Source organism: Chinchilla lanigera, unplaced genomic scaffold (genome assembly GCF_000276665.1).
Source record: "Chinchilla lanigera isolate Chin_1 unplaced genomic scaffold, ChiLan1.0 scaffold00024, whole genome shotgun sequence".
NCBI classification, from domain to species: Eukaryota; Metazoa; Chordata; class Mammalia; order Rodentia; family Chinchillidae; genus Chinchilla; species Chinchilla lanigera.
The window spans coordinates 15972224-15993931 of NW_004955425.1; the positions used below are offsets into that span (position 1 = coordinate 15972224).

General features: G+C 42.6%; 1 long non-coding RNA gene across 4 annotated transcripts in view; it reads right to left on the reverse strand.

The window, feature by feature from the left end:
- Nucleotides 1-9144: 9144 nt before the first annotated feature.
- LOC102021688 overlaps nucleotides 9145-21708 on the reverse strand; it is a 38876-nt gene continuing 26312 nt past the window's right edge. Inside the window, exons 3-5 of one of the 4 annotated variants that reach the window (XR_261148.1) lie at nucleotides 19110-19279; nucleotides 13668-13773; nucleotides 9145-9457 (exon numbers count right to left, since the gene is read on the reverse strand). This is a non-coding gene — a long non-coding RNA (uncharacterized LOC102021688). Of the gene's footprint in view, nucleotides 9458-9493; nucleotides 9722-12575; nucleotides 12990-13667; nucleotides 13774-14056; nucleotides 16691-19109; nucleotides 19280-21708 lie in introns of those variants that run through there. The other 3 variants (XR_261149.2, XR_261150.2, XR_001234295.1) reach the window with 3 other exon arrangements.

Consider the following 21708-nt stretch of genomic DNA (forward strand, 5'->3'; position numbering starts at 1 on the left):
CATGTTGTTTGTTTTTATCCTATCCTATGTTATCCTGTCCTGTCCTGTCCTGTCCTGTCCTGTCCTATTCTATTCTCTATTCTATTTTTTTGTTTTATTAGTACATCTTTGCAGTCCACAAAGTTTACATTGATCTTTGGGAGTAGGTGCATCTACATAACACATCTCAATTCTTTTTTATTCCCCTTCCCCTCCTCACCCTCCTCCCTCCCTCTGGCTCTAAATCCCTTTACCCATTTTCATTATTATTGCTAATTGTTATTTTTAGTTTGTTTTTATGACATATAATGTACACAATACATCTTAAAACTTTTACTTTCCCTTGCAAACCCCCTCCCCTGGCCCTTGATCTCTTAGACCCCTTCCCATTTGCAAAAGATCTATCTCCCCATTTCCTTCTATCAATCCTTTGTTTTGCTCTTCATTTCTTCTTCACGATGCAGGTAACAGCTATTCTTCAGAAGGAGACAACCATTGGCAGAGGTTTAAATGATGCCAATGGGAACCACTATTCTCCTTGCAAACCCAGCCTCCCCAGGGCTATGCCTCCCACCACAAGTCTATCTGGTATCTGGGAAGATTCCTGCTCTATGCATGCTGAGGTAACCCCTCCTCTCTTCCTCCTTCCCCTTTCTTCTCTCCCTTTTTTCCCTTCCTTCCTTTTCATTCCTTCCTTTCTTCCTCCTCCCCTTCTCCCCTCCCTTCCTCCTTTCCTTCCTTCCTTCCTTCCTTCCTTCCTTCCTTCCTTCCTTCCTTCCTTCCTTCCTTCCTCTTTCTTTCTTTTGTATTAGAATCCTTGAGGGACATGGAAATTTTTCTTAAGGAATTTTGACAGATAAAGTGCCAATATTCTAGACTCAATAGTTTACATTATTAATTTCCTTTTTGTATCAAAGTTTTTTGGGTTTGGTTGGTTGGCTTTCTTTGTTTTGTGTTTTGTATTTGCAAGCTAAAGGTACTGATTCTGGATAACTTGAGTAAATAAGAATCTATTGGAGGAACACAAAATAGCCCACAGAATTGAAAGGAAAATTCAAGAATTACACATAGAGAAGCTGAGCACTGAACAGGTTTGGGATTCGGGTAACACAACCTGTGAGCAATCTTTTCAGGGCTCTGCAACAACCACTTGCCTTTCTTGTAACAACTGGGCTTAAATGTCCAGTTCCTGGAGAGAGTTCCACTGAGCCAGTTTTGGCTCAGCTGTTTCCCAGCTGCCTGGAACTTGAACCATAGGCACACTGATGGACAGCTTCATTAATACAGTTCCCAATAGAGGAGGGGAAGGTCCCCACTGGTTTCTCCAGGAAAAGAAAAAAAATTCCATCTTGGAGGACAAAAAACAACCAATGCCATTTACAGGAAAGTTCCTCGGACTGCCTCCTTCACCTGGAATAGATTTCCCACTGCAGACCCTCCTCAGCCTTTCAAATCCAACTCAGACATCACCAGACCCATATACATACCCCTTCCCACTGCTAGTTCCATCACCCTCTGAGTCTTCTCTTTCTGCTCTAAAATACCGGAATGTAGTTATCTGAGTCTAAAGAGAAAAAATTATTATTCCATCTTTTATCCCAGGCAGAGTGAGAGTATTATAAACCATATTATCAACTACTTGTTCAACACCTACCCTAATAGGGCTGGGGGTTCCTGGGCATGACCCTAATCTCCTAGATGAGGTCTGCTTTCTGTCTACACTATGCCTCTAGGCAAGAAGAAAAGGGCATTTCTGTTCCCTGGTCAGATTAAAAACAGGGGCCTCCCCAGATACACAAATTAGCAAAAGATGCCTGTTCTGGTTGGATACGGTCATGCAACAGATGTGGGCCTGTGCCAGAGGACATGGCTAAGGGAGCAGAGGATGGACGGCATTTGAGGCCCCTGCTCCCCTTAGCCAGCACCTCTGTAAAGGGAAGGAACTGCATACTCATTCAGGGCTTCCCTGTCCTAGGGTGCCCATTTTCCAGGAAAGAAGAGAATATAGCCAGAAGTGGTGGCATATGGCTCTAATTCCAGCACTCAGAGGGCTGAGGCAGAAGGAGGTCAAGTTCAAGGCCATCCTGTGCAACATATGAGCCTTAGAGAGGAGAGAGACAGACAGACAGACAGACAGACAGACAGAGAAACAGAGGGATCACAGCATAGAGTTAAATTACATGCAGATCTATGATGTACAGTAGGGAATAAATAGGCTCCTTATGCATTACCTAGTTGGATAGTACTATGGTTTGTGACTAAATGTTCCCCTAAAGCCTCATGCAGTCATGGGGGCCTGGCTTTTCAGAGGTGGCTGGATCTAGAATGTGTGGTTCTGGGATCAAAGATCAATGAATCAGTCCACTGATTGGTTTGGCATAGTTTTGGCTAGGAGTAAGGGTGTGAGTGTGAGGGCTACATCACCCTAGGGCAGGTAGCCTGCATACAACATAAGGGACAGAAAGAGGTTTGTCCCTCCCTTTCTTTGGCTGTTTTCTGCCACCACGAAGCAACATGAACAAATTGTGAGCTAAATAAATAAACCTTTCCTTCTTTAACTTTGGGTTTTGGGTATACTTATCTCACAGTTTATAGAGTTTTCAGTTCATAGTTGGCTGGCTCCAGGGCAGGGTGGCATGGCAGAGGGACACCACAGAGGAAAAACAGTTCATGGTGTGCAGCAAAACACTGAAGTAGCAAAGAAGCAGCATGTGATAAGCAATGATAGCAAGCTCTCTTTCTGTACCTCATATTCTAGCACTCATCCTCAAGGAGGGCCTCCCATTATCCACACCTGAAACTACGCCAAACCAACCAGTGGACTAATTTAGTAATCACACATCCTCGATCCCAGTATCACATACTTAATCTCAGCATCACACACCGTACATCCAGCCCCACCTATGACCATATGAGGCTTTGGGAGTACATCTAGAGACCAACCATAACAGCTGATTTGAAAACCATAAGCAACAAAGAGAACCAGTTCTTTTTCATTTGTTGTTTTTAAGTGTTAAAAAAATCAAGAATGAAAATGTATAAGCACCTGTATATGTACCACTAACCACCTAGACTTAAAAATAACATCATGTTTAAAGCTCTCCAAAATCAGACCATGGCATCTCCCTTCCATTTGCTCCATCTGCAAACTGTCCTCAGGTGGGTACTGGCCAATCCACACCTGTTTTTTTGTTTGTTTGTTTGTTTTTGTTTGTTTTTTGTTTTTCTCCGGTACCGGGAACCGAACTCACGACCTTGCGCTTGCCAGGCAGGCGCTTTTGCCGCTGAGCTAAATCCCCAGCCCCCTCCACACCTGTTTTTGATATGTTCACTATGTACTTTAGGTAAATATGTATGTGTGTTTAAAAAATATATTTTACATACAACAAGCAAATATATTTACAGTAATAGATCACATATACTAAATAATATATAGATAATTTTAACAATATAGTTTGGAGTGTGTTATACTTTGTGTCTAGATGTCCTCCCAAAGCCTTATGTGGTCATAGGGGTTTTTAGGAGGTGGCTGAATCTAGAGTGTGTGATTGATTGGTGGTGCAATGCTAGGATTAAGGGTGCTGGGATTAAGGGTGGGTGACTGCTGGACCAGTCCACTGACTGGATGGCACTGTCCTAATCCTGGCAGACTGGGTATGATATAAGGGACAGAAAGAGGATGGTCTTGCTCTTGCTTGTTGCTTTTGCTGTCTTCTGTGGCCATGAATGGTTTCCCCCTCTGCCTTTACCACCCTGCCTTGGCCGATTATGGTCTAAAACCTCTACAAACTGTGAGCTAAATAAACCTTTCATCTTTTAACTTTGGGTGTTGGGTATTTTGTCTCAGCAATGAGAGAAAAGTAACAAAGACAGTGTGTTTTAAAATTTTTATCTAAATAATATAACTCAGGAGCTTCTATAGTTTGCTGTTTCTGTTCCAGTATTATCTTTTAGAGATCAATCAATACTGACGCATTCTTCTCTGTCTCATGTACTTTATCTACCTATTCAATGGCATTGTATGACTGATTCACAGCTCATTTGTCCACTTTTTCATTGGTTTCCAACGTTTTGCTTTCACAAACTATGACGCAGTGAGCAGTTGGTCCTGCTCTCTGTACACATCTACAAGAGATTTTCTAGGTTACACACCAAGTTGAGTCGTTACACACTAGGACATATACATCTTCAACTGTTGCCTGTGTGCTCTCCAGTGAAGTCTTACCAATGTCACAGCCACCAGGAAAGTGTGAGAATGCTTGTTTCTCGACATCCTTACCCAAATTTGGTTTTATCAGATATTGCTTTTGCCAGATTCAGGGATACAAAACCATAGCACTGTGGTTTTTTGTTTGTTTCTGCTTTTGCAGTACTAGAGATTGAACTCAGGGCCTTCACACTCAGCTGCATCCATACCCCTTTTTTACTTTTTATTTCTGAGACAAGGTCTTACTGTCACTAACTGCCCAGGCTGGGCTTGAACTAGCCACCTTTCTGCCTTGGCTTCCTGGACTGTTGGGATTATAGGTGTGTGCCACTGTGTCTGACTCCCACTGTGATTTTAATTTGACTTTCCCTTCATATGAATAAGATTGCGTTTTTTCACAGTATTTGCCTATATTTCTGGATTTTCTTTTTCTATCAATTTGTAGAAACTTTTAAAACCATATTTAAAAACTCATTTTGTATTCTTTGCTAGGTACAGGTATCACAAATATCTTCTTTTAGTCTGCAGCTTGCATTTTGTTTAATGTATCTTTGTTGATACAGAGGAGTAACATTTTGATATAATCATGTTTATAATTCTCTTCCTTTAGGTTTTTGCCTTTTGATGCACCCTTATGTCTGAAAGTGCCCTATGTTTACTTCTCAAAACTTTATGTCACCTTTTTCACATTAAGTCTTAATTCTACAATGTATATGTGTATGCAGAAGGGCAGGAATATTTCTTTTCATTCCATAGGCAATTATCCTGTGCTTGAATCATTCATCCTCTCTCCACAGACCTGTACTGCAATCTCTGTGGTATAAACTGAGTTCCTAGGAATTCACAGGTCTGTTCTGGGACTATTACATCTCTGTCTGTCTCTCTCTACACAAATACCCAACACTTTAATTACTTTCAGAAGAGACAGTTTTTGCTGATACCCAAAGTAAAACCATTCTCTGGGTAAGATGTGAATATCTCTAAGAAGGGCAATGCTCTGAATCAATGACAACATGATGAGCCAACTTTGCTTGGATTCCTTCCAGTCTGTCAATATACTGAAAGCAACTTTGACAAAAGAAAATCAGAGAAATATCCAGAGCACACTGGCTCCAGGTAACAACAGGTAGAGAGGGACTTGGACAGAGAGGCTCTCTGGCAAGAAGCAAAACATAGTATTTCCAATTACTCAAACTTTTTCTAGACTTGGCCCTAATAGTAGATACATTTGCCCAGAAGTGGGGTGTTTCGATATGCCCCCTCAGCAGTTCTCTACTAACATTTATCTAAAAAGCATAACACAAATCATAGCTAGCCATTATTGAAGAAGAGCTAAAAACTTGCTACTAAACCTTACTTTATTATATCCTATAACACATGTAATTTCCCTGAAATGGATAAGAAAAAACTAAAGCTCAAAGAAGGGAATTGATTTGCCCAAGGTCACACAATCAGATTACTGGCAAAATTCAGTATATTCCTCTTACTATTGGAGTAAACAGCTGTCTGTGTCATAGAATCCGCCACACTAGGCTGGGATTATCCACGTTTGAGAGGAGAGAGTGAATCTTGTTTTACCATTACGTTCTCAACCTGAGTAGAGTGTTAGTCACACAATAGGTTCTCAATCAATACTTGTAGACAAAAATGAATAGATAATGCATGTTGGCTGTGGGGTATGTGGTTTCTGAGTCATGAAAAGTCTAAGTGGTTTATTCAGTTGTTTGGGGAGAATAATTTTGTACCTTACTTCCTCTGAAAGCCACACCAAGCCTCTTTTCTTCTTGCCCCTAAACAATGAGCTGAGTTATAAAGATACAGCCATGTACCTCCAGCTACCCAGACCCCGAGAGTTTCCATGGGGCTGGAGTCAGGAAGGCTGGGCACACATGCTTAGGGTCTGCAGCACTTCCAGCTCAGCTCTCTGCTTTTAACCTCCAGAAATAGCCTTCCAACTGCCCAAATGTCTCGCAGCACTGGCTTTGCTTCTCAGCAGAGGCAAGACCAACTCTCTCCTCCTAACAAGGCTGTATGCTTAATCTGAAAAGTATGCTGTACTCAGCCTCACAAAGATTTCTGCTGTTGTGGGGATTCCCAGCTAGCATAGCGCCCCTTGCTGCGGAGCGGAGTTCCCCGACATGAGAAGTGAGTGAGCCATGGAACTCATTGGTCTCTGGGGGCCAGTTTGCACTGTGACATGTCTCCTAAAAAATTGGTTTTTTTCTTCTAGGTGGGGTGGATATATGAGGGAGAGATTAGAGTGTGTTAGGAGTTGATTTTTGGAGGGCATAGTCTCTCCCCAAACTCGAAGGAATTAAATGGATTGATGAGTGATGGCTTAATATCAGGCAGACCTCTATCTCTGACTTCCTTGGGTTGATGAATTTACCAACTCTGAATTAAGTTCAACTTTAGAGCCACTCGGGTCCCACTGTGGCCTAAGAAAAGATCAAAAACTGTATGCATTTATACCCTGTGAACTGATCCAAAGACAGCAAAATCCAAGGAAGGCAGTACTAAAGACATCCAGAAAGTGCCTTTAATTATGTACTGAAGCAAAAAAAAAAAAAAAAAAAGCCCCTTGGTAGGGCTGGTAAATATAGGGCATATACACCACCTCTAAACTCAAGCCTACAAGGCCATTGCTAACTAACAGCGCCATTCTATTCACTGAGACTCATCAGTCAGCCTGACAGATGATTGACATGCTGGCTTCTTGTGTATACTAACTATTTACCACTTTAAGAACAGTCATACTCTTAGGTATCCCTCAGCAATCTCCTATCTTGGATATTTTTCAGATGTTATAAGTGAAGCAGGAAAGGAAATTTATTTATTAAACTCTGAAGCGAAGATTTTCATAGACTGCCATGTTTCAGCAAAGCTCATCTTTGATGACAGTGTTAATCACATATAGGCATGCTCAGGCATCCTGAGCTTTCTATGGTCACCTGAGTCCTTCCACTATGCTCTCTGTAATAGAAGTCTGCCATTCCTGAGTAATTCTGGATGTCTCATACCTTTTCTTCCTTCCTTCCTAATCAAGGCTCCAATTTCCCCATTCTGCATGGCCTACTGGGTGGTAATAGGTTAACTCATATACACTTAATCCTGCCAAGGGTTTCTATAATACTCTTAAGATTTCATGCTAAGAAATAGGAATTTCTGGAATTGTGACAGAACTTCTAGAAAAAAAAGATATTTCAGGGACTGAGGGAGGAGGGGCTTTTAGCACTTTTGCAAGCATTACAGCAGATAGGCAAACACCCAAGAAGGTTGCCCTCTATCACTAAGGCCATAGAAAGTTATCCTTCTCTGCTTGTACCCGAAATAAAGGAAGTGAGTCCTGCCATTTTTAACCATTTTTGAGGATAAAGAAAATTAATATGCTGTCATGATTCTTCCAAAGCTCTTCTACTAATTTTACTTGCATGAAACCTTGACTTTTTGTATCACTTGGAATTGATTTTATCCACACCAAGCTACAGGATGAAGAGGCTCAGAAGGGAAATTTCTTAACCGTGTATAGTATTCTGACCACATCCTGCCCAGAAACAATGGGCTGAGCTGTGGGTCACTGCTGAAAGCTTCTAAATGTATTGACATTTTTTTGGTTTATTTTATTTGAGGCTGTGCACTTGGACTTTTGAGAAAATTCTCTGTTGCCACTATCAAGACAATCTTTTTTACACTTCAGGGAGTTTACTAACCCCACCCACACAAATAGAATGACTCATCCTGGAGGGCTTTGAGTTGGTGTCTGGTAATGTAGTGAGATTAAACAACTGCCTTAAAAAGTAATGTCCTAAATTATCCCTGTAGCAACTGCTTCTAGGAAGAAAGCTTTAGAGAGAGGCATCAAGATACTATTTCATACCTACATCAGAAAGGCTCAGAGCAAAAAACAGTGCCACCCTTGAGTTGTGTAATAGGAGGAGATTTTGTGATAAAAGGACCCTTCAGAGAAGTGGTAAGGTGTAGGAAAGCCAAAGGAAAAAAAGAATTGGGTAGCATTTGGAGTTAGCAACAGAAGTACTCCTTTACTCTCCCTAGACTCGAAGAGAAACAGGAGTTACATCCAAAGAGAGAGAACTGGAAGGAGAGGGTCCCTCCAGGAGGTAGGTTCTACAACCTGCAGTATTGAGACCAGATAGTCCACCTTTCCCCAGGAGAAGGGAATCTAGATAAAAACCCCACTTTCACTGTAGTCTGCTTACCAGATCTGCTGCTGCTGCCTCCAACTGGCCAATTCCAACAGGAAACCAAGGGCAAAGAAGCCCAGTAATGCAGTCAGCAGCAGTTTCTGGAGGGAACAAAACAGTGTGGGCAGGAGTGCACAGTGGGCCTGGAAGGGGTGATCTGAAGACTCAGCAGATCCAGTGCAGTACAGAGATGTGTATATTCAAATTATATCTGAGGAAAATAGGACCTCTCTTTAAGTCTTTTCTAGCTAGAAAATCCTATATCTCCAAATACATTCGCCTATTTATTATACAGCCTATTTTTCTTTTCTTTTTCCCCAGACTACCCAAGTAGTCTCCTAAAAGAATATGTCTAACTCTGAGGTGGAAAATGGATTTTCATCTCAGTGTCAGTGTCAGTGGCCCATCCCTGCTGCAGTGTAGCATGAAGGGATATGAGCACCAGGAGGCCCAGCAGGGACAATGTGTCGATGAACCATGTCTGCCATGGACTCCAAAGGGCAAGGGCCAGAGAAGTCCTTATATTATTATCTCAGTGAACAAGAAAAAAGAATGGATGTAATTGTCCTTATAATCTGGTTGAAAAAATCTAAAATGTTCCCCCTTTAATTATAAATATTATGTGGATTTACATAAACTACAATCTATCAGCTTTTTCCAGTGCAAAAGCCATTTTTAAACAATACTCTGATTTGATCTTATTGATGTTCATGTTCGTTAAAATGAACTAGTGATATTACAAAACGAATTGCTATTTTTATGTTTATTTTCAAAATCTACATTGCTGGCTCCCGCACTCCAGCCAGATGCCCAGTTCGACTGACATGGCCACCTCCTGCTTACCCCAGGCACGCTGACACTAAAGCAGTTCCTGAGAAGGCAACAAGTTCTCCTCCTCTACAAGTTTTGCAAGCAGTCCAGCAAGTTCCAAATGTGTCTGAGCACAGATACCTGAAGAACTCGGCCAGGGAAGAATTCAAAAGAAATAAAAGTGCCGCAGAAGTGTTGCCTCCAATTGATTCTCCAGCTTGTTGATTAGAGGTCCACATTGACAACAATTTATTGGTGCCTAAGAGGAAAAGCAAAAGGCAGTACTCTCCTTCATTCCTTCAACAAATATTTTGAGCAGCCACTATATGCCAGGCAGATACCATGGAGATATAGGTAATGGAGGAGACAGATCCACCCTGTCCTCACTCTGCAAGGTCCTACAGCCTGAGCTTTGGACCCAGGAGGCACTAAGAACATTCTGAGGGTGATGATGAGCATGGGAGTCCTTCGCGGGTCCTGGTTGTTGGTCTGCTGGTAGGGTGAGGGCAGACAATGCTGACACCTATGAGGGAGAGAGTGCCAACACCCCTGAGCCCTGCAACATCTGTATGAGTGACTCCTAGCCAATGGCTCCCACCTCCCCCATTCAGCAAAGAATCCCACACCTTACTTCCACCCCCAGCCCCGTACCCGCAGGCCCATCCCTTGTCTGACCTATCCAGGTGCAAGTTCTATGTTCTAGCTCCAAACCACCCAGTCAGGTGAGGAGGCTCCTCAGCCAATGGGCTTGACCAATCCCAGGATCCTCTGCCCATCTTCCTCCTAGCTACTTTCACATGCCTCCTGACCTTGGGCTTTGACTTTTCCCTCCTGTTTTCTTCATTCTGGGCTCTGGGGAGGCAGACAGAAAGTCTCTGGCTTCGTCTTTTCTAACCTCAGCCTATTTGCTGCTGTGGGTGTCTCCTGCTGAGACGCTTCCCTATGGAGGAAAGAACCCACAAGCCTGTTCCACCTGCTCCTTCAGCCTTTTTTACCAAAAGGGTAAAGATGTATGCTTGCAAGACTCCATCCAGTGAGACGCATGGGACTCTTTACCAATGACATAAATTTCAGACACAAGGAACACTGCCTGGTGGTCTTAACATGTAATGCTTTTCCTGTTTGGCTGAATATTTGGCTTTTATTTTGTTAGTCTCAGATGAAATATAGTGTTGGGTCTAATACTAGAATTCCAGGAACCTACTATACACAGTAAAGCATTAGATTTTTGGTCTTTTGCATTTCAACAAAATGTATAACCTCTTTCATTCTTTGAACTTGGACCCCCACAATTTATGGCAGAGAGTAAAAATGCTCAGAAATGAAAAAAGATCCTGTTTCTCATTCTTGGGAGAACTTTTACAATTTAACATGTACAATTCCTGAATAGGAGCTTAGAGTCGCAATGCCTGAACACCGGCAATTGATGAGGGGCTTTTAAAAAAAACGACAGAAGAGCAAGTACTTGGTGGTAGCATCTGCTATGCCACAAGTCATCTCGATGTCCTTGCCTTTCCCCTGTGAGGCTTGGAAGGGCTGTGCAAGCTCTTCTCTCAGTGAGGGAGCAGCTGCGCCATTGGGTCTCATCAGGAACCACTGGAGGACTTTTCAAACCCAGAAGCTGGGCTCCACCCACAGCTGCTCATCACTGGGTGTGAGAAGTCTGAGAACCTGCATTAGTAACAAGGTCCCAGGTGATGAGTGGGCCCTGCACTTAGAGAACCACTGCTCTGCACAGTTAAGGGTAAAGTATCAGAGAGGTAGTGCTGTCCAGGCCACTGATACAGGGCTAAACATGCTCATCCAGGGTGCTGGACAGACACCGGGCAGCACACATCAAGGCACAGGATCCAGAATCTCGGCAGACTGCAGGGAGGATGTAATGCAGAAGGAGAAGGCTGGCAACAGTTTGAGGAGCCCCAGGGGGAAGGAGAGGCCAGGGAGGGCATGAGAGCCAGGCTTCGCCCACTACTGAAGTGCAAGACCTATGGGAGGCAAATGGTATCCTTATGGGCCACTGGTATATACAGTGCTGGTGGGAGAAGATCATCCCTGGGCCTCGTGCTCGGACTGTAGGATCTACAGCCACATAGAGGAGACCAAGCATTCACAGAAAATGAGTGATTTTATGCCCACTGTGCCTTTCAGGTCTTGTGCTGGGCAATATAGGGACCTGGAGATGTGTAAGGTATTGTCCCCAACCTCAGGGAGTTCGGACTCTGTGATGATAACAGCAACACAAGCATTCATGTGCTGGGCTAGAATGGCTAAGTCAGTGTATGCAAAGAACACCACCATGTAAATGGTGTCGCCTCGGGTTGTGCAATGTGGGAGCCCAGGGCCAGGCAGAGCCTTGACCTTGGTGCACTGGACCCATCAGATTTCCCTTCATAACCTGTGCACAAGTCATAGTCACTGTGATCCAAATGTTATGAGGTGCATCCTTGAGCCATTGTTCCAACTGTGGCTTCCAAAAAGTAAATTTAGTCTGCAATGTGACCTTTCTGTGCTCTACCTTCTCAAATGTAAAGTTGCAAGGTGGGCATGGTGGCACATGCCTGTAATCCTATACTCGGGAGGCAGAGGCAGGAAGACTGCTACAAGGTCAAGGCAACCCTGAGCTACATAATGAGTTCAAGCCTGAACTACACATCGAGATGCTGTCTTAAAAAAAAAAAAAAAAAGTGAAGTTGGGGAGTTTTTGGTGTAGAGTAGTAGGTGACTCATACTGTGGACCATCACTGCCAGGTGCCTCCTCATCTGCCTTAGTGTTTGTAATTGTTGATACACTGTGTCAACTTGAGAAGTTTGGAAGCTTAACTAAGCCACTCAGCTGGAGGCCAGGGTTCTCACTTTGTAAACATCCTGAACCTGTGCAAGAGGAGGGCATGGTATGGGTGTAAAGGACCCCTCCCAGGGTGAACAGCCTGGTTACAATATAAGGGAGGAAAGGAGGCTTGCTCTCCCTGCTATGCTCTTGCTGCTTTTGCTGTCTTCTGCTGTCTTGAAGTGCTGCCCCTGTGCCCTGCCACCCTGCCTTGAAGCCAGCTGATTACGGACTGAAACCTCCACAAACTGTGAGCTAGATAAACCTTTCTTTCCTTAAAAAAAAAAAAAAAAACAAAAAACTGCATTGCTTAGGTTGGCAGGTACAAATCATATATGGCTACTTTAATTGAAATCAAATCAAATACAGTAAGTCCTTATGAATGAGTTACTTTCTGGGAGAATGTTCATAAATTTGATTTTTTGTAAGTAAAAACAAATGAGTTTTATACACTTTTCACACAAATATACAATGTAAAGCATTAGGAAAACCAAATAAACACAAAAATACTGTAAATAAACTATTTTTACTTTTACAGTTGCCTTGAAATGGTAAGGTAGACTTGTGAGCTACAATACAGTATTTCTACAATTTGCTCATATCTATGAATGTTTGTAATGTCAGGTCTGTTCATATTTGTGGAAGTTTGCAACTTGAATGTTCCTAAGTCAGAGACTTACTGTAAAATAAAACTTAGTTCCTCAGTCACACACTTTCAAGTATTAAACTTTCAAGTATTAAACACCCATCTGTAGAACAGCACAAATATAGAAAAGTTTTTCATTGCAGAAGATTCTGCTAAAAAGTACTGCTGTAGACCCCATGGCTAACTCTTGGACATAATGAAATGATTCCTCTGTAAGCGTGACTTAGGCATTTCAATAACACTATGTACTAGGTAGACTCATGAATCGTATGTGCCAGGCTGCAAGCTTCATGCTTTATTAACATTACCTCATTTAATCTGCAAGGAAAGGAAGCTTATATTACTGAGAGAGTCAGAGAGGTAAGATAACTCATTGCAAAACCAACCACAAGGTAGTAACTAGAAGAGCTCAAATTCAAAACAAGATCTCACTGACATCAGAGTTTAGTTGTTTGGCATCATATCTGTACCCGCAAAAGATAGCAATTCTGGTGAATAATTTGCTTGGCTTTGTGTTTAATACCTGATACTGCCTAGAGATCATAACTAAATTGTAATTACAGTTTATTATCAAGCTTTCTTTACATAATAGACTGTTGTTCATAATTCCTGCTAACTCAGTGTAGGAGCTGTCCTTGAATTGATCATTTCTATCCATATAAGTTTACGAGCAAATGAATGATTGCTGTAATCCTCAGCCCATCTGTATCAGTCAGGGCCCAATGTGAAGCAATTGACACATTCAAACCATGTACCTGAAGAGACTATTTATGAAGGTGTGAACAGTGTTTATTAAAACTAAGAAGGAAGAATGCATACCCCACTCAGGCAAGAGTGGGAGCCATTATTATGTAAAGCCTGCAGCTGAGGAGGGTCAGGGATGCTTACTAGAACCAGAGAGGGCAACAATTTATAGAAAGAGTGTGATGGAAGCTGTGGCTTTTGTAAAGGGAAACAGTAAACTTACAGTGACCTAGCACAGACACAGCCACTAACCTGCCTTCTACTCTTCCGAAGAGCAAAGTTATCCACAGGGATTGTTCATACTGTGCAGCCTCCTGAGGAACCCAGCAAGATAGAGAAGTAGAGAAGTAGACAAGACCTAAAGAAAAAATAAAAGGTATCATATATATCTTGTCTAGAATGGAGCCCCTATGCATGAGCTTAATGTAATGAAGATAGGGTTGACTGACACCAGAGTTCTTTAAGTCACAGTGTATTAGTCAGCTTTCCCGTCTCTGGGACACAATGCTCAGTAACCACAACTTAAAGGAAGAGAGGTTTAATTTGATTCAGTTTCTGGGGATTCAGTTCATGGGTGGCTGGATCCAAAGAAGAAACATCATTGTGAACAGACATGGCAGAGCAAAGCTGCACAGTTCATGGTATCTGGGAAGCAGAGCAGGAGAACAGTGCCAGAGATAAAGGGATCAGGGATCATATATATAGTCCCCCAAGGTCACACTTCCATGACCCACCCAGACACACCTAAAAGTGTGTGTTACTAATTCCTCCCATGGCTCCAGAGCAATCAAGTTGGCACAATCAACCATAACTACCACACACAATTACTTATGGCTATTTAGAGCCTCAAGATAGAAAAATGCCCAACCTTAGGCCTTGGCAGGCCATGAGCATCTTCCTCTTACCAATGTGAATATTTAAATACAGTAACTGAATGCTGAACTTTCTATGATATTTCCTTTATGCCACAGTCAAGGATGTGGCAACTATATCATGGGATTAACCTGAAGCAAACTCGCACTTTCCAAGAACATATGCTTGATCATAAAGGCTGCTAGGTCAGTGATATAAGACCTGGTAGGCAGTGTCTTGGATCAAGAACAAAGACCATGGGTGGCTTCATCCACTTTTCAGGACCTGCAGAATTTAGTTTCTAAGACTGATCTTGCTAAGGCAAACAGAAACACTGAAACTGGTTATTTTTATTCTCTTGGGACAATCATCCATACAGCTGAAATGAAAGCAAGGACTCGGGTAAGCAACCTGAAAAGGCACAAAAATCAAGGGGAATAATGCATTGCGGTATAGAGCAATCCTGTAAACAGTGTCCTCAGGTTTCACCCATGCGTGGACTGGTCAGCATCCAGAGTAACCAGAGTAGGGCTCTGAGTACATCATCTCTTCAGAGTGAGCTGTCTAGTCCAGGTAAATTCTGGAATGGCTGGATTTCTAAAACTGTAAGAGTTCTAGAGGTAATTACTATGCACCTGGGTTATATGTGTGCAGGGGTGTCTACAGGTGCAGCTGGTCTTTTACCTAAATTTTTATGGAACTAGTTATGACACACTCAAAGCCTTTCACAGGATTGCTGTACACTTCAACGAATTTTTCCCCTTTTTGTGCCTTTTCAGGATACTTACCCCAGCTCTATGGATGGTTGCCATGAGAGAATAAAAAATAACCAGTGAGGCCCTTATAAATGATAAAGATTTGATGAATGTCCAAGACACACTGGACATCCTCCTACATCAGAATAACTCCTCTACTCCCTTGTCAGAGTCAATTTGAGGAAAACTCCTATAATAAGGGAAACAAACCACAAACTCCTCGTGGGAATTTGCATTTGCAGGGCCATTGTCACTGCCAATGGTCAAAGGGTAGGTCATATCAAGGGATGATTTTTCACAGCAGAACCATACAAACTTTTATTGTCTTCTCTGTGTGGATAGGGAATATCTTGGGTCAACCTGAGTAGGTGCAGACAAACACTAACAGATATTTGTAACCCCTGTAAGGCTTTACTTCTTTCTGTGAAGTCTATCTGTATATCTTTAATGGGGGGGAGGTCAGGGTCAGTGACACAGATGCTGAAGCCTGAGCTGGCTACAGGGTATGCATGCCAGTGCTGTCACTTGAGCTTGCAGAACATACAGTGGGGGGCAGGTCTGGTTCTGATTACAATGGATCTTCTGGGAATACTGGGTATAGTTTTTCTAGCTGGGGTTGATGTTTCTGTCAATCAGATCCCCAGAGGGGGCCTAGAAGCACAGGTTTGGCATTGTTGGTGGCAAGTTTCCAAACAGCAGCAGGAAGCAATAGCAGGACAGCTTTGGTCAAAGTAACTTTGTCCAAGGTGATCACAGCATATTTAGCCTGTCAGACTCCATTCCTAACAGAGCCACCTTCATCTGTAAACAGTGTATACTCAGCATCTGTCAGGGGGTTTATCTTTCAGTCATGGTATGGTGGGCCCAGCTTAGTGGGCAGGTATATGGCAGGACTGAGTGATCCACAGTTATTCAGGAGGTCCAGTACAGCATGAGGCACCTGGACAGCTAATTCTTGGCCTAAGGTGAGCTTGTCAGCTTTCTTGATCAGAAGGACAGAGGCTATTAGAATGCAGAGGCAAAGAGGGGAAACAGCCCTTAGTGACTGGATCTAAGTATTTGAACAGGTAGGCCATGGGGTTCTCTCAGGGGCTGAAAGTCTAAGTAAACATCGTTGTTTTGGTGAACTCAAGGATCCAGATTCTATAGAAGCCAGCAGCTCTAAGAAATTTGCTGCATTTCTTTCTTGCAACCAGTTTCTGCCAGATATTACAGTAGAGCTTTTGTGCCTTTCCAGCAGGCAGCTTGGGTGTCATTAATCAGAAATGTAGTGATTTCCGTGCTGGGAAATTAGCAAGGGCAGTTGTGAGGGCTTCTACAAAGAGGGTAAGCAAGTTTGTGAACCTCTGGGAGACTGAGTCCAGGTCAATTGACTTTTGAGTCCAGAACTGGGGTTCTTCCACTTAAAGGCAAAGACAGGCTGGCTGACAGGAGCCAATCAAAGGAAGAAGAAGGCATTCTTTTTGGTCCAGGCAGGTGTACCAGTAGGCTGTAGGTGGCAGAAGACTAAGGTAATGAATAGAGAGGTCAACTGTGGTGGCATTGGCAGCTCAGAGGTCTTGAACTGGCTTTACAGGCAGGAGAGGTGTACTTTAGCAGTTTGACAGGCTACAGACAATTTGCAGTTTTGAATCCGCATTTTTTTCGCTCTTGGGGGACTTGATGGAGCTGCAAGGGACAGAGAAACAGGCTGTCCTGAAGCCAAATCTGTTGCTAGGGCCTCCCCCAAAATAATGGGAGAGTTCCCAAACCCTTGTGGCAATTGAGCAACATTCCAAAAAGCATGTATGGGTTAGGAACCACAGAATGCAAAGTGATGGCTGCATTACTGACAGCATAGAAATCTTGCCTAAGGTGATTAACAGTCTATCAAGTTGATGTGTGATTGGATGCCTGTTTATGCTTCCTGTGACGTCTGACAGCAATGGGGGTCACGGTGAGGTGGCACTGTTGATGTCCAGGTGATGGAGACCACTATGAAGCAGACCTGAGAAGGACTTAAATTAACCAACTGGCTTTTCATGTTCACTTGTGAATCTGTCCAAGGCCTAGGCTCCTTGTCTGGAAAGAGTGGACTCATAGTAAATGAACCTCTGTGAGTCACTAATCCCTACTAAGACCTGTAGGGATGAAGCTGGAAAGCCTCAAAGGATATGACAAGATCACAGCCAAGGACACCTGGATCCCTGATCTCAACTAGATAAAGACTATATAGCCTCAGGCATCTCACGCCTGGGTGGATTAATTTACTACCTTACTTGAAGTCCTTGAGTGATTCCACTCTTCTTAAGTATGCCCCTCCCTTCTTCTGATAACCAAATAAATATAGGCCACCAAGAGAAGGTCTTGGTCTTAGCCCTGAAAGAATCTGAGATTTTGTGAGGGGGCTCTGATCCTCCTGGAGCCCTGAAATCACTCCATTTTTCTCTTTATTTAGCCTACCCTGTACACTCTTTTGGGAGATGGTGGACCTGATCAGCCTGCAATAACTAAGGGATATTACTAACCTAATATCCAGGCCCAGAGGAGAGTCTAGTTCATACCTCTGGGAGGAGAGTTTTCAGAACTTCAGAATTGTGGTTATCTGTTTCAGGCTGATGCAGGCATCATCTTCCTCTCAGGGAACAGTCAAAGTTGAAAGTGCAGGGTTAAATGAGAGGGAGGCTGACTGGTGAAAAGGAGATGGTTGCTTCTAACTTGAAGAGAAGGTCTCTTTCTAGGAGCAGTATGGGAATTGGCTTATACAGGAATTCATGTTTGGTGAGATGTCCTCCCAGGCCACAAGTATGAGCCTGGAAGAAGGGGTGAGAGGCAAGAGTCCCTGTTGCCCTGGTGATGGTAATTTTTTGACAGAGGGAACTTTTGAAGGCAGAGAATTCTGTTCCTTTGTCTACCAAGAAAGTCACAGGTTTGCCCCTGACTTTTGCAGTGACTGTGGGCTCTCTGGGGCCCAATATGATAGAGCTCAGTCTGTCCTGTCCATCCAGGCCTGACAGGGAGAGGAGAGGCTCAGGTTGAGGTGGGCCTGGATAGTCAGATTTCTTTGTGTCTTGCAGATGAGGGGGAAATTATTTTTTTTGTGTGTGCCCATAGCCCTTATAACTTATATCCAGAGCATGTGGCCATCTATCACCCTGGATTTTCTTATGGACATCAGATACTTTTCTTTTATCAGGTTTCTGGGTAACAATGGTCAATGAGTCTTTTGCCTCCCTTTTTGATATCTTTGATTTTGGTTTTTTTGTTGTTTTTTTCAGTTTTTTTCCGGTACCGGGAATCAAACTCATGACCTTTCACTTGCCAGGCAGGCACTGTGCTGCTGAGCTAAATCCTCAGCCCCCTGTTTTTTGATATCTTTGAGAAGCACTCACTGGATTGTTTCTAGGTGTCGCAACTTTTGGAAAGGCCATGGCAACTCATTTGTCAAGGCTGACAGTACAATTTTTCCTCAGTCAAAATGTGGAAGACAGGTGTTGGCAGCAACTGTGGCAGCCAACAAAGGAGCCGAGACAGAATTCTCAGGAAGAATGGGCCTCTTTTCTCCTTTTTTTTTCTTTGAGATGCAGAGAGTGGTTTGGTTTCATTTTTAACTCCCTAAAAGCCCTTTTTCTTGCAGTCAGGGGCTGTGGGTTTTGACTAGTTAGTTCCCATCTCTGACTTCCTACATGTGTGTTATGTACCCTTGAACAATGGCACAACAGACAAAGGGTGGGTGCCTCTCAGAGCAAGAGACCATTCATATGCCCACCTGTCTGTGCTCCTTGTGGGGACTTAGGCACAATCTAGCTAAGGAGGGTGCAATGCCCCTGTGATGCCATATGTTGATTGCCACAGAACCACAGGTGAGGGTCCAGTCATCCATTGTTACCAGTGCTTCCCAGTCTTGGTGCACAGATAGAGCAGCCTATTGTTTACATTGTCCATTCCACTCACTCACACATTCATTTAACAGGCTCTCAGAAGTTCAACATTCCAACTCCCTTCTCTTGAGAGTAGTCCTGACTAACAAGATTTGATCAGACTCCTCTTCTGCTCAAGCTGAGTAGGACTGACAGAAAGACTAACTGGGGTGCCCCGGGGGTCTTACCAGAATCAGGCAGGCAGACAGATAGGCAGACAGACTGCATCCTCCTCCTTTTGGGGTCCAATGTGAGCTGCTCAAGTGGAGAGAGAATCCTCCTCCATACCTCCGAGGGGAACTCAAGAAATCTTGAGAGCACACCTTCCCATCAGGACCTGAAGAGGTCCTTACTCCATCTGCAAGAGCCATGACCAGTGACTAAAAACATTAGTACAGTTAGTCTTCCCAGCCAACACAACCAGATGCAACAGCAAACAACAACACTGAAACAACACCCGGGATTTGGAGGCAGATTTATTTAATGTTGGACAGGCACTAACAAGGAATTAGTTATCCTTCAAAATGTCAGGCCTCAAAGGCTTAGAAAGAAAGGTTTTTATGGTGTTGCCAGCAAGAAGCAGAGTGGCTGCTCTGATTGGTTCTTAAAATATGCATCAGAGTGACCAGCAATTCATCACAGTGACCAGCCATTTCTAAGAGATAGAAGCAACTGGAATTGCAACAGGAACTGTTACCTGGGCAACTGAAGTATACTGACTGGAGGGTGCATTTTCTACTATAATCTTAGAATCACTATTCATCAATACCAACCATTTTCCAGATACCTGTGTACCAATCACCCAGCTCATGGCATGGTTCCTGCACCATTCCATTTTCTGCACTTATAACCTGTCACATGCTGCTCTCTCTCCCTGATTTCCCTCCCTGGCCTGATCTAATAAACTCTCACTCTTACTTCAAAACTCACCTTGGGAGTTATATACTCTTGAAATTCTTTCCAATTTTTGCACCCTTCTTGGAACTCCTATAGCTCTTGATTTGTCCTACTATGTTAGCAGGTATTAGAATCTGTCTCATGTCTGTCTTGTCAGTTAGATGGGAGCCAGCACTTAGCCAGGAAGAAGCTGGCTCTCATTAAATTCTAGTACATAAGTATATTTGAAAGTCAATGGATTGGGCATCACTGGTACCAAAGGCACCATGATGCTGAGGTGGGAGGAAAAAGACAAATACAGAATAAAGAAAATTTCTAATTCCTGCCCTCCAACATAGGGTTATCAGATAAAAATGAAGGGCACTTAGTTAAATTTGGCTCTCAAATGAAGATTTTCATATCATATACCATCAAGTAAATGCAATTAAAACTGATATCACCACACACCCACTAGACTGTCAAATCCAGAACACTGACAACACCAAATGCTGGCAATTTGGAGTAATGGGTAAGAATACACAATGGCACACTCACTTTAGAAGACAGTTTATCCATTCCTTAGAAAGCTATGTTATCTGGCAATGCCATTCTTCAGCATTACCCAAAGGAGCTGAAAGTTTATGTCCACACAAAACGGGTACATGAATGTTTATAGCTGCTTTATTCATAATTGCCAAAAAGTGGAAGCAACCAAGATTCCTTCTCCTACCAGCAGACTCTCTATTCTAGGATTTTACCACTGAATATTTTTACTTTTTAAAATATTATCTTACCAGGTTAACATTAGTAGTTGTTCTTTGTGAGCTGCAGAGATAGCTCAGTGGTATAGTGCCTGCCTGGCAAGCACAAGGTCCTGAGTTCAATTCCAGGTACCAAAAAAAAGTAGTTATTCTTTGTTCTACAACAGCTGTTGGTGTGTTACATGTGCCATTTATTCAAAGGTTGGCTGGAAATCCAAATGCACTTGTAATAAAAATTTTTTTAAATATTGAGTTATAGTTCCAACACTGTGAGAATGAGATAGAATGATCGTAAGTTTTAGCCAGCCAACAAAACAAAACTATAGGATGATAATGACAGTTGCACAGTGAAAGTAACAGTTGCTAGTAAATTGTACTATTTGGCAACACATTTGCCTGACTTAGCTCAATATTGAAAAGAAAAATATTAACTGAAAATCTAAGAAATTTTTTTAAAGAAAGGAAGCAAAGAAAGAAGACTCCTTTTATCTACTTAAGCATGCGTACAGGGCTTGCCCTTGGAAAACTTACAATAAATAAATGAACAGTGGTGCACCCAGCCAATGGACTCTTACCCAATTCTAATAAGAAATAAGCTACCCAGTTACGGGAAGACATGACAACAACTTAATGCATACTACTAAGTGAAAGAAGCCAATCTGAAAGGCAACATACTGCATGATTCCATCTACATCCTGGAAATGACAGAAACTATAGAAACAATAAAAAAGTAGTGGTTTCCAGGGTTAGAGAGATGAATTTGGTGGAGCACAAAGAAACTTTAGTGCAGTGAAATTTAAATCAGTGAAAATACTCTGTTATGATACTCTAATAGTAGATACATGTCACTATATATTCACACAAACCCATTACCCATTTATAAGTGTAAATCCTAATATAAACTCTGGGCTTTGGGTGATTGTGATGTGTCAATGTAGGTTCACCAATTGTAACAAATATACCTCTCTAATGGGATATGCCAATAGTGAAGGAGTCTGTGGACATGGGGGCATAAGGGGTGTAGGTAATAAACAATTTTAATGTAATTTCTTTAGGTATGCCTCATGGAAATAGACTCAAATATTACATGGGATGCACACACACATACACACACACACACATACACACATATTATATTTGTTTTCAATTC